The sequence below is a fragment of the Giraffa tippelskirchi genome, chromosome Y (genome assembly GCF_054371585.1).
Source record: "Giraffa tippelskirchi isolate mGirTip1 chromosome Y, T2T-mGirTip1v1.2.pri, whole genome shotgun sequence".
Taxonomy (NCBI): Eukaryota; Metazoa; Chordata; class Mammalia; order Artiodactyla; family Giraffidae; genus Giraffa; species Giraffa tippelskirchi.
This window is the reverse complement of record NC_137290.1, coordinates 9737764-9750210: the sequence shown is the minus strand read 5'-3', so window position 1 is coordinate 9750210 and position 12447 is coordinate 9737764. Positions and strand designations below refer to the sequence as shown.

General features: G+C 45.9%; 1 pseudogene across 1 annotated transcript in view; it reads left to right on the top strand.

Moving 5' to 3' along the window:
* The first annotated feature begins 6150 nt into the window (after positions 1-6150).
* LOC145537680 (zinc finger imprinted 2-like) overlaps positions 6151-12447 on the top strand; it is a 57419-nt pseudogene continuing 51122 nt past the window's right edge. Inside the window, exons 1-3 of the transcript XR_014076411.1 lie at positions 6151-6529; positions 9664-9767; positions 10378-10425. The product of XR_014076411.1 is annotated as a zinc finger imprinted 2-like (transcript). The remainder of the gene's footprint in view (positions 6530-9663; positions 9768-10377; positions 10426-12447) is intronic.

Here is a 12447-nt window from a genome sequence, read left to right as displayed (position 1 = left end):
TCAGGCGGACAACAAAGGGACTCAGCTACAGATACACGCATATCAATTCTTCCCCAAATTCCCCTCACATCCAGGCTGCCACTGAACACTGAGCAGAGTTCCCTGTGCTCCACAACAGGTCCTTGTTGGTTCTCCATTTTAAATACAGCCGTGTGTACATGTCTGTCCCATGCTCCCTAACCATCCCTTCCCTGCATCCTTCCCCTCAGCAACCATAAGCTGAACATACAGCTTTTTCACACTTGACTCTGTGTCGCGCCCCTGGCAGGCACCCTGGACAAGACGCCCACACCTAAGAAAATATTTGTGAGTTACCTTCAGCCTAGAAAATATGAACAAGGGAGAAAAACAAGATCCAGAACAAGATATGAATTTCCAAGAAGTTGACGTGCACTTAAGGTATGTGTGTGACTTAGAGGTGGGAGTCTCCTGACCTCTGGATGTTTCATGTGGATTCTGAGAAAAATGTCTGCTTCTTTAATTAGATGGAAATGTACACAACAGAGAGCTTTGCATCAAGTCTGACATTTAGTGCATGACTCCCTGGGACCCTCCAAGCTGGGTTGTTGACCTATTTTTCCTCTGGACCCCAAGCTGTGTTAAATCCTCACTGACTTCTAATCCGGAATCAGCGATCCCTGTTGGGAACGTCCTTGTTGCTTCCCCCTTATCTCCATTCCTCCCTCAACCACTGTTATTTCTTACTTTTTGGGTGCTGTTGTTGTTCGTCACCGAGTCACGTCCACTTCTTTGCTACCCCACGGATGCAGCACGCCAGGCTTCCCTCTCCTTCGCCATCTCCCAAAGTTTGCTCACACCCATGTCCATTGAGTCGGTGATGCCATCCAAATATCTCATCCTCTGCCACCTCCTTCTTCTCTTGCCGTCAGTCTTTCCCAGCCTCAGGTCTTTCCCAAGGAGTCCGCTCTTCACATCAGGTGGCCATAGTATTGGAGCTTCAGCTGCAATGTCAGTCCTTCCAATCAATATTCAGTGTTGATTTCCTTTAGGATTGACCGCTTTGATCTCCTTGCAGTCTAAGGGACTGTCAAGAGTCTTCTAATAAAATTGAAGCCAACAGATATAAACTGCCTGTATGGATCTCAGACACCACTTTAATCATTTGACATGTGATTGGGTTCAGGACACCTCACCCCAAAATATGGCACCTGGCATATTGAAGGTGAAGCAGTTTGAGAAAACAGCGGAAGGAAGAGGTTCACTCTCTTCCCCTTCCCCCTTCTTCCATGAAACAAGCCATAATCCCATCATGGGAGAGGTACCCTGCCTATAGCAGGAGGAAAGGAGCATTCTTATCTCCAAAGGGTGAGGAACACTTCCAAGAGGAAGCCTAACACACAGGCCTTGCTAAGTTTCTGCCAGCTTATTACACTCACCTCTTATTCCTTAACCGATCATATTCTTCCACAACTGTCCACACCTCATCAAACCTAGTTTGAAATACTCAGGTCTGTTTCTTTAGGTCTTCATTTCCTTAGGAAGGCTCCTGTGTCACTTAAAACATATTAAAATAAGTTGTAAGCTTGTCTCCAGTTAATGTGTCTTTGTTGATTCATTTTCAGACGCACCCAGCGACCCTCAGCACGTGGAAGAAAACATTATCCACCTCTACATATTTTAATCCTTACATTTAGTAACTTGCTGTCCTTTTAGTCTAGAAGGACAGACTGAGGCTCAGAGAGCTTGAATGACCTCCAAATTGCAGGTTTTCAGATACAATACATAGAAGGGCACTTCTGGGGAATCCCCCACACCAGGGGTTTGTGAGCTGCACGTGTATACCTAAAATGCCATCACCAAATCTCAGGTCATAGGTTTTCTCTTAAGTTCTCTTCCTGGAGTTTTCTAGTTTTGGTGTTGCATTTGGGTGTCTGATCCACTTTGAGTTAGTTTTTGTCACAGGTATAAGACCAGTGTCAAGAATATTAACCATTATGCCATCATCACCATAATCAACATCACAATGACTAAAATACTTGTTGCACCTTTCACTATACTTTCCCTACATATCTCGAGGCCCTGATAAATGTTCTTTAGTTAAACACAAATGGCTCCTCAACACAGGAAAACGTATTCTACCTTGCTCCTGAAAAATTTTTCGACCCTAGTTTTGGAAAAACTGAAAAAGCATCCTATAACACTGAGAATGCAGGTTTGCTCACACAGGCTGGTGTGGGTCTGATAGGCAAGCGTCTATGGAAGGCAGCTTTGAAATCTCTGTCAAAATGACACACACATGTGCACTGTGGCTCAACAATTCCACTGCAGGGGATTTTTCTTCCCAGAAGGTTTCACACAGCAGCAGAACTGCTGAAGCTCATAGTTTTGCACAGAATACTGGTAGCAAAGGGCTGAAAACAACTCAACCACCCAGTAGTCAGGGATGGGGTAAATAAATCAAGTCACAACAACAGTACAACAGAAGTCAAACAGCTGTTCAAAAACAGTAGGCAAATTCTCTTTGTACTGATATGAAAAGGTCTCTGAGATAGGAAAAAATGAAGGCATAGAACAATGGGTATAGTCTGCCACCTTTTGTATAAAAAAGGTAGGAAATGAGACTATGAGTATTTTTGCAAACTAAAAATGTTTCTACTCTATTTATACAAACATATAGTTACATATAATATGAATCTGTGTGACATCATGATATACTTGTTATAGTTGGTCAGTCGTGTCTGACTTTTTGAGACCCCATGGACTCGACAGTCCATGAAATTCTCCAGGTATGAATACTGGAGTGGATAGCTGTGCCCGTCTCCAAGGGGGCTTCCCTACCCAGGGATCGAACCCACGTCTGCCTGCGTTGAGGGTGGAATTTTCACCAGCTGAGCCACAAGGGAATCCCAAGAACATTGCAGTGGGTAGCCTATCCCTCCTGCAGTGGATCTTCCTGACCCAGGAATCCAACCAGACTCTCCGGCATCGCGGGCGGATTCTTTACCAACTGAGCTTCCAGGGAAGCCTTATATTGCTATCAAGGGAGTAATTATATTACTTAAGTACACATTTTAAGCTACAGTATGTACCACACTGTGTCACATTATAGGTTGTGTTACATCGTCACACTTCTTATTTAGAAAATATATTTTATATTTTAAACTATTTATATCTATTACAGGTAAATATCTACCGAATTTATAGTATAGATATGTATAATACGTATCAATGATAATGACATATATGTGTGTATAACGCACATATGTATATACGCATATATCTCTATTTTCATATATACAAAGACACTGTGGAAGGACACTGAAAACATGTTCACGCTTTCATAATTATTCACAGTTGCATAATTATTCAGTTTAATAATCATACGTATTCAAATAATTGCACCGGTCACCTGAGTGTTCCGTGGTTTTATAGCATGAGAATTTCGTCGGTGGCACACACAAAGTGAGAAGGCTTTTCACTGCATACTGTTTATTTTGAAACCGTTTTAAACCACGTGCTGACTACTGCCAAAACTCGTAAAGCATCTAAAGGAAGTAGTCCTCCGGCCTCTCCCAGCCCTCTCTAGGCCGCGTGGTCCTCGCTGGTCCCCCCAGCGGAACCGGCCAGAAGCGGCCTGCGTTTTCTGCGCGGCGCTTTCTGCACCGGCCGTCCCACAGGGCGCATGCGCAGACCGCTGGTAGCGCCTGCCTGGCTGGTTTGCGCTGCAAGACCGAGGTGCAGAGGTTCGACCAGGCGAGGGTGTCTGTCTGCGAGGTGAGCGCGCGGCGGCCAGGGCCCGAACGCGAGGGAGGGGCCCTGGGGGTGAGGGCCCGGCTCGCGGGCAAGGAGGCACGGGCGTCCTTTCAGGGACGCCGGGGCAGACGCTCCTCTTCGCGGGGAAGTCGACGGAAAGGGAGGCGCGAAGTAGCGGCCCTGAGGGGAAGGGGTGCGGGAGGCCGCGCGGGCCAAGTCAACTCTGAGGAGGACGCGGCGGCCTCCCTGTTGCTCACGCCCCGGCTTCCTGTCAATGTTTCCCCAGCCGGAAGGCCTTCCACCCGCCCTCCTCCTCCCCCGTCGCACCTTCCTCCCCGTCCCAGGACCCCACAGCCCCTCCTTTTTTAGGGCCTCTTCGCTCTCACCCCCAAGAACGCGTTCCTTGGTCCCTGAGGACACTCCCCGTCCTCCTCTCGGACCCCTGCCCTCCCCTTCGAGGACCCCCACGGGCCTTCTCCTTCAGACACACCTGTTGGCCTCCTCAAGGACTCCCGCCCTAGAAAACCCTCCTTCCCCCTCGAGGACCCCTCCCTTCCCTTAACCCCCCCCCCCCGTTTGGAGGGGCCCCCAGTTTACCCCCTCAGAGACCCCCTGCCTTCCCCTCAGAACAGCTTCCTTCCTCCATGAGGACCTCCACCCTCCCCTTCGACGATGCCCCTCAGCCCTCTTCTTCTAGGAGCCCACTCTCGCTCTCCCCCACCAGAACCACCCTTCTTCGCCTTTGAAGACCCCCGTTCCTCTCCAGACCCCCTGGCCCCTCCCCCCAGCCTCCCCCACATTCAAACTCCCCTTTTTTCTTAGGACCCCTCCTCTCCCCTCAACACAGTGCCCTCAGCCTTGGCCCTGCCATTATCCCTCCCCTCTGTCCTGCTCCTGCCTCTCTCCGAGCTCCACCCCCTTTATGTCAGAGGCGCTCCTTCCTTCAGCTCCCCCTTTACCTCCTGTCCCACCTTCCTCTGTGTTTTCCCCCTGGCTCTGGCCCACCTCTCCTCTCCCAGCCCTTACCCTCCCTCAGCCTTCCTGCGGTCCCCCACTTCTGCCCTGGCCCTGGTCCCTCCTTCCTGCCCCTCTTGCCTCAGACCTCCTCCCTCCATCACACCTCTCCTCTCTATATCCTTTCGCTCAGTCCTGGCCCCCTTCCTCTCCTTAGTTCTGCCTCTCCTTTCTGCTCCTCTGCCTCAGTCCCACCCCTTCTCTCTGGGCGCCTACTCCCTGGACACCTCTCCTAGCCCAGACTGGTTCTTCCTCTTTACCTTGCCCCCCTCCTCCTCCTCTGGTCCAGCTCTGCATTCTGCCTGGCCTTGCTTTCCTCCTTTCCCCATTCCTCAGCACTTCTCTTTTGGTGGCTCCCTTCAGTCCCTGCTTCCTCCTCCCACAGCCTCAGCTCACCTGGAATCTCTTGGCCTCCACTCCCTTCTCCCAGCACTTATTCCCATTTCTCTGAACTTTCTTCCCTACTCTGAAATCAAGGAACCCACCACCACTCACGTTTTTTAGGGACTCTTTTGCTTTTTTCCCCCCAAGTGTTTAACATCAGCTGCTTTTATGCCTACTTTTCCCTCTCTGGGCGAGGAGAAGGGATTGTGACTCTTTGCTCTAGCTTGGGACCTGGCTAGCCTAGAGAAGCAGGTTGCCAGGATTTCACAGTCATTTCTGCTACTCCTTTGTCAGAATCTTATGCTGCAGCCTGTAGAGATGGAAATTCAGTGGGGGGTATCGTACATCCAAAAAAAGGAAGTAATAGCAAATTTTAAATTGATGGTAGGCGGATAAGTATTAAGAAAAAATCACAGTCTTCTCATACATTATCCCAGTCTAACTTCTAGCTAAAGAGTTAAAATGTTTAAATAAAAAATAAGAAAATAAATTTGCATTTTTAAGTGATCTCTGCCTTTTTGTTACAGGCTTGTTTGATTTCTTTATATTTTTTGCATAGGGATGCAGTCCTTTGTAGGATGAATGTATTGTAATGATCTTTCCTCATTTGTATTAACTCATTTTTAAAAGCATCTTCTTAGGTGGTTCATGAATTTGTTCAGTTCGTTGTGGTTTGGAGTTCAAGTCTCTTCCCTTCAGTGCCATTTCTGAGATTTTTCTAGCCCGTGTCTGTGCATCTTCTAGACCTGACGCTGTGACTGAGGCAAGAGCCGGTCTGTAGATATGCAAATCTGTGTGAATATTCATTTAGGCATTTGTGTGAAATGAGCTAACTTCCTTTGATTCGCATAACCTCTACTGTCCAGTTAAACTCTGCAAGCCATTTGTGAGTCTCTCTGTGTAGTTTCTGCAGATCCTAAGGTTTCTGACTCTCTTCTTCATCTGATAAAACTCAGCCCACCATCTTCCACAACAGTGTGCTTTGAAGCAGCCTGCCTTTTAGAGTATCTCCATCCTTTGAAGGGTCAAGCTGTAAAAATGCTCCATGTGAAAGAAGTTTTGGATATCTCGAGGAATACCCAGCTCGTTCATCTACGTGATCAAGAAGAAAATCGAGAAACCACCCCCATAAGAAACCCAGAGGCTCCAAGAGTTTCTCATCAAAACTTTAGGTCTTTTCAGCCCCTGTCGGTTACAGGACCTCACCAAGCTGTGAGCCAATTTCAGGAGCTCTGCTGGCGATGGCTGCAGCCAAAGAGCTGCACCACGGAGCAGATGATGGAGCAGCTGGTGCTGGAGCAGTTTCTGAACACGTTGCCAGGGGAGGTTCAGACATGAGCGAGGTCAAAGCAGCCCAAGAGCAGCAAGGAAGCAGGTGACCTGGTGGCAGACTTGATCCAAGCATGTGAGGAGGAAGGTGAGAGAGGGACTTTTTGAACTTTTGTTGTATGCCTGGCATGTAAGAGGGAGCTAAATAAAAACTTGTTCAATGAATGAATGAATGAATTTTGTAATCTCCAGTCTAATCTGCCTAATCCTATGTGAAATGAAAGAAACTTGAGATTTGGCTTTTGCTTTTCATGCTATTTTCGGAGAGTATGCCTTCTCTCTGCTCTGTTCCCCACCCTTCCACTTTTCATTTTGAGCCTAAACCTTAGTGTCAACACAAAACAATACACAGTCAAAAAAAAAAAAAGAGGGCATGCAGTGTGGGAGATAGGAGGCCCGAAATTTCAATTCTGTCAAAATTTGACTGGTGTCTTAGAAACTCAAAGTTACTCGATTGGAACTAAGGGCATCTCACTGGTGATAGAAGAAAGCCATTCACTCCCGATAGCCCTTTGGATGATATTGATACTAAAACCAAAGCTTTGTTTGTGTGTGTATATATATATATACATATATATATAGACAAGGAGAGAAAGGCAAGGGAACAAGATGGGGATGTGGACCAGTGGGATGGGTTGATTACATTGAAAAATATAAAGAATCAAATTTGAAATAAACATGAGGGTCATGTATGGCTGAATGGTGATGTATCAAGGATTATGATTAGTCCAGTTTTGTGCACCTGCATTCATTAAAAGAATTTTGAAGAGGCTAAGAAAATTTGGAAATCCCAGCAGTGGCCACAGAACTGGAAGAGGTCAGTCTTTGTTCCAATCCCAAAAAAAGGCAATGCCAAAGAATGCTCAAACTAAGGCACAGTTGCACTCATCTCACATGCTAGTAAAGTAATGCTCAAGATTCTCCAAGCCAGGCTTCAGCAATACGTGAACCGTGAACTTCCAGATGTTCAAGTTGGTTTTAGAAAAAGCAGAGGAACCAGAGATCAAATTGCCAATATCCGCTGGATCATCAAAAAAGCAAGAGATTTCCATAAAAACCTCTATTTCTGCTTTATTGACTATGCCAAAGCTTTTGACTGTGTGGATCACAATAAAATGTGGAAAATTCTGAAAGAAATGGGAATACCAGACCATCTGACCTGTTTCTTGAGAAACCTGTATGCAGGTCAGGAAGCAACAGTTAGAACTGGACATGGAACAACAGACTGGTTCCAAATAGGAAAAGGAGTACGTCAAGGGTGTATATTGTCACCCTGCTTATTTAACTTATATACAGAGTACATCATGAGAAACGCTGGGCTGGAAGAAACACAAGCTGGAATCAAGATTTCTGGGAGAAATATCAATAACCTCAGATATGCAGATGACACCACCCTTATGGCAGAAAGTGAAGAAGAATAAAGAGCCTCTTGATGAAGGTGAAAGGGGAGTGTGAAAAAGTTGGCTTAAAGCTCAACGTTCAGAAAAGCAGGATCATGGCATCTGGTCCCATCACTTCATGGGAAATAGATGGGGAAACAGTGGAAGCAGTGTCAGACTTTATTTTTTGGGCTCCGAAATCACTGCTGATGGTGATTGCAGCCATGAAATTAAAAGATGCTTACTCCTTGGAAGGAAGGTTATGGCCAACCTAGATAGCATATTTAAAAGCAGAGACATGACTTTGCCAACAAAAGTCCATCTAGTCAAGGCTATGGTTTTTCCAATGGTCATGTATGGATGTGAGAGTTGGACGGTGAAGAAAGCTGAGCGCCGAAGAATTGATGCTTTTGAACTGTGGTGTTGGAGAAGACTCCTGAGAGTCCCTTGGACTGCAAGGAGATCCAATCAATCCATCCTAAAAGAGATCAATCCTGGGTGTTCACTGGAAGGTCTGATGTTGAAGCTGAAACTCCAATACTTTGGCCACCACATGCGAAGGGTTGACTCATTGGAAAAGACCCTAATGTTGGGTAGGATTGGGGGCGGGAGGAGAAGGGGACGACAAAGGATGAGATGATTGGATGGCATCACCGACTCGACGGACATGGGTTTGGGTGGACTCCGGGAGTTGGTGATGGACAGAGAGGCCTGTTGTGCTGCGGTTCATGGGGTTGCAAAGAGCCGGACACGACTGAGCGACTGAACTGAATAGTAAACATGTTGGACACTTAAAATGTACTACATTGTAAATATTTTATAATAGTGTTTTACCTCTCTTAGTAGTTCTTGAGATAGGTATTACCCTCCTTCCACAGATGAGAAGACAGAGGCACAGGGAGATTGAATAACTTACCTGTGAACGTGTTCGTCGTTCAGTCGTGTCTGACTTTTTGACCCCATGGACTGTAGCCTGCCAGGCTCCTTGCCAGTGGAATTCTCCATGCAAAAAGACCGGAGTGGTTGTCATTTCTTTCTCCAAGGGATTACGTCTGAGCCACCAGGGAAGCCCAACTTGCCTGTGGTCCACAATTATTAAAATTAGTAATTGGCAGTAAGGATTCAGACCTCCGTCGCTGGCTCCAGAGTCTGTCATCTTATTAATCGTGGCTGTTAATACTGCCTCCATCGGACATAGGGCATATGGTCCCACAGAATTTTTAAACTTGGTCAAAGACACAGCCTTTGATGGAGCTGAAATTCAAGAGAGGGGAAAGAGCTTGCTAGGGTATGAGAAGAAACTATAGAATAGTGAAAGGTACTCTTGGAAAGAGACCACAAACAAGGAAGGACTTCAGGTTTCCTGAGGGAAGGTGGTGGTTGTCTTCTAGATCCCTGAGTGAAAAAGATGTAGTAATAAGAGTTGTGGTCTTTTTTTTTTTTACTACCTGCTTTGTGCCCCACACACAGCAGGTGTTTAACCCTTATAGGTGCCTGTAGAATTAGAGAGATCTTTGTAATTTTCATGTTACAATTGAGAAACTGATGTTCTCTGGTGACTAAATAGATGGTGAAGCTAGGACCATTGATACAAATGTAGAGGGAAGGTTTACTTTATTTGGAAGGCACTGAAAATCCATGGAAGCATTTAGAGGTGGGAGGTAACCAAACCTCTTTTCTGGAATTGCCACACTGAGCTGAGAAATGATTTTTTTGGTTTTTCTCTTGTCATAGGAAGTGCTGCTTCTGCCCATGGCAGGTGAGGGGTTGGCAGGCTACTCTCTGTGTCTGTGGGTGCTGCCAGACTGGACTCAACTCTGTGGTTATTCCTTCTCCCTTCTAGGTTTCTCTGCTCAGAACTGTGTCCTTGCAGAAGAGAGAAACACAAACCACCACCAAAAGAAGGACACAATGATGTCTGACAGGAAGCCATTTGTTAGATCTCAGGTGAGTCAGGTTTTCTTCTGACTTAGTTCTGCAGTGTGAGGAGCTCCCCTTTCTGATTTCTAGACCTCCTCTATCTAATTAAACATCCTCATTTCCTTAAAGTCTTTATGTAAACTTTACCTAACTGAGCCTTTCTTTCCCAGGCTTCTGTATCAGAATTTTCTTCTGACTCTTTGTATTTGATTTCCTGCTTTTTCTCACACTTATTGCCACCACCACATACCACATCTTTAATATTTTCTCTCTTTTCCCGTCTCTTGAATTAATTTTTCATTGTTTATTGTTCCATTATCTCTCCACTTTTGACTTAGTCAAAGCAACCCTGATGTGATTTGTACTACTATTATGCTCCTTTTTATAGATGAAATAACTGTTGTGAATTTTTAAAAATTTGCTCCTTAATGTTCTTGTTAAATCATGTTTTGAAACCTAGAAGAAGCTAATGTGTTGCACTTGCTTTAGAAAAAAATTCATGGGTGAGGGGAAGGCGTTTGACAGTTAGGAAAAGAAAGTGTTTACAAATGCTCCTTGAGGAAGAGCTAAGGGGAAGAGGGGTGAGAAACATTGTTCCAGGTCATCTGTTCCTGAGAATAGCCCTCTTTCCCTACAGTGTCTGTGTCTAGGATCTCAAGTGAAGATGCCCTCAGAGATGACTGAGGTAATAAAAGAGAATTTGTAAGTGGGTGGATTGTGACAACATGGGGGGCATCTGCCCCATCTAAGGGGCAGCTATGTTTCAGCATCAGCTGATGGCGCCATGTGAGAATGTGGACCCTGATGCCTAGCTCTTCTGATTTTTTAAAGTGAAGTCAAAAAATCCAGCTAATAATATGAATTATACTAATATTTTGGTGTTGGCAACTAACAAATTTTGAAGAAAGAATAAAGAACACATGTGAGCCAAATAAACCCCTCTATAAAAGCTGGGCAGTCAGTACATGCTCTCTAGTTCGTTGATCTGCATAATGTTTCCATGAAAACACAAAAGACGTATATTAGTAAAATGGGTATCATGGTCTTCGGTAGTCTTCCAATACCTGCTTCTTACATTCACCTTTCTGTTACCAAGAATGTTGCATGTAACTGTAATTACTTAGTTTGTATTACTGGATTATTCTGAGGTGTGATTATGTGTGTGTTAGTCGCCCAGTGATCACGGCATCTGTTGCCATCACGTCATGGCAAATAGATGGGGAAAGAGTGGAAACCGTGGCTGACTTTATTTTTGGGGGCTCCCCAATCACTGCAGGTGGTGATTGCAGCCATGAAATTAAAAGACACTTACTCCTTGGAAGGAAGGTTATGACCAACCTAGACAGCGCATTGAAAAGCAGAGATGTTCCTTTGTCAACAAAGGTCCATCTAGTCAAGGCTATGGTTTTTCCAGGAGTCATGTATGATTGTGAGAGTTGATTGTAAAGAAAGCCAAGTGCCAAAGAATGGATGTTTTTGAACTGTGGTGTTGGAGAAGACTCGTGAGAGTCCCTTGGACTGCAGGGAGATCCTTCCAGTCCATCCTAAAGGAGATCAGTCCTGGGTGTTCACTGGGAGGACTGGTGTTGAGGCTGAAACCCCAGTCCTTTGGCCACCTGATGTAAAGAGGTGATGCACTGGAAAAGAACCTGTTTCTGGGAAAGATTGAGGGCAGGAGGAGAAGGGGATGACAGAGGATGAGATGGTTGGGTGGCACCACCAACTCCATGGACATGAGTTTGGGTAAACTCCGGGAGCTGGTGATGGACAGGGAGCCCTGGCGTGCTGCAGTTCATGGGGTCGTAAAGAGTCGGACACGACTGAGTGACTGATCTGAACTCCACTGAACTGAGTCGCTCACTTGTGTCTGACTCATTGCAACCGCAGGGACTGTAGCCTGACAGTCTCCTATGTCCATGGAATTCTCTAGGTGAGTATACTAGAGTGGGTTGCCATTCCTTTTTCCATGGGATCTTCATGACTGAGGGATTGAACCTGGGTCTCCTGCATTGCAGGCAGATTCTTTACCATCTGAGCCACCAGGGGAGCCCCAATATCATCATACATTTATCTCTTCTACCATAAATGAGTGTTTGGGTCTTGCCTAGATTTTGGAGGTTATAAGACAGTACACATGAGCAGATACACCTAGGAAGAGGTATATTTCTGGACCCAAAAGTGGTTTACCAATTTACATTTCCCTGGTGGCTCAGACGATGAAGCATCTGCCTGCAACGCGGGAGACCTGGGTTCAATCCTTGGATCGAGAAGATCCCCTGGAGAAGGAAATGGCGACCCACTCCAGTACTCTTGTCTGGCAAATTCCATGGATGGGGGAGCCTGGTAGGCTGCAGTCCACGGGATCGCAAAGAGTCACACACAACTGAGCTCACACACAACTGAGCAACTTCACTTTTAGCATCTTTTAAGAGGTCTCAAAAGCCCACATTCTAAGATTTTCGTTGATGGCTCAGTCAGTAAACAATCTGCCTGCAGTGCAGGAGATGGAGGTTCAATCCTTGGTCAGAAAGATCCCCTGGAAAACAAATGGGAACCTGCTGTGTAGTATTCCTGCCTTGGAAATCCCATGGACAAAAGAGCTTGGCCACAGTGGATGGGTCTCAAAATTTTGAGTCAGGCACGACGGAGCAACTACACCACCACCACCACCAAGAGTCCCCCTTCTCGACAGTATTTGGTATTGTCC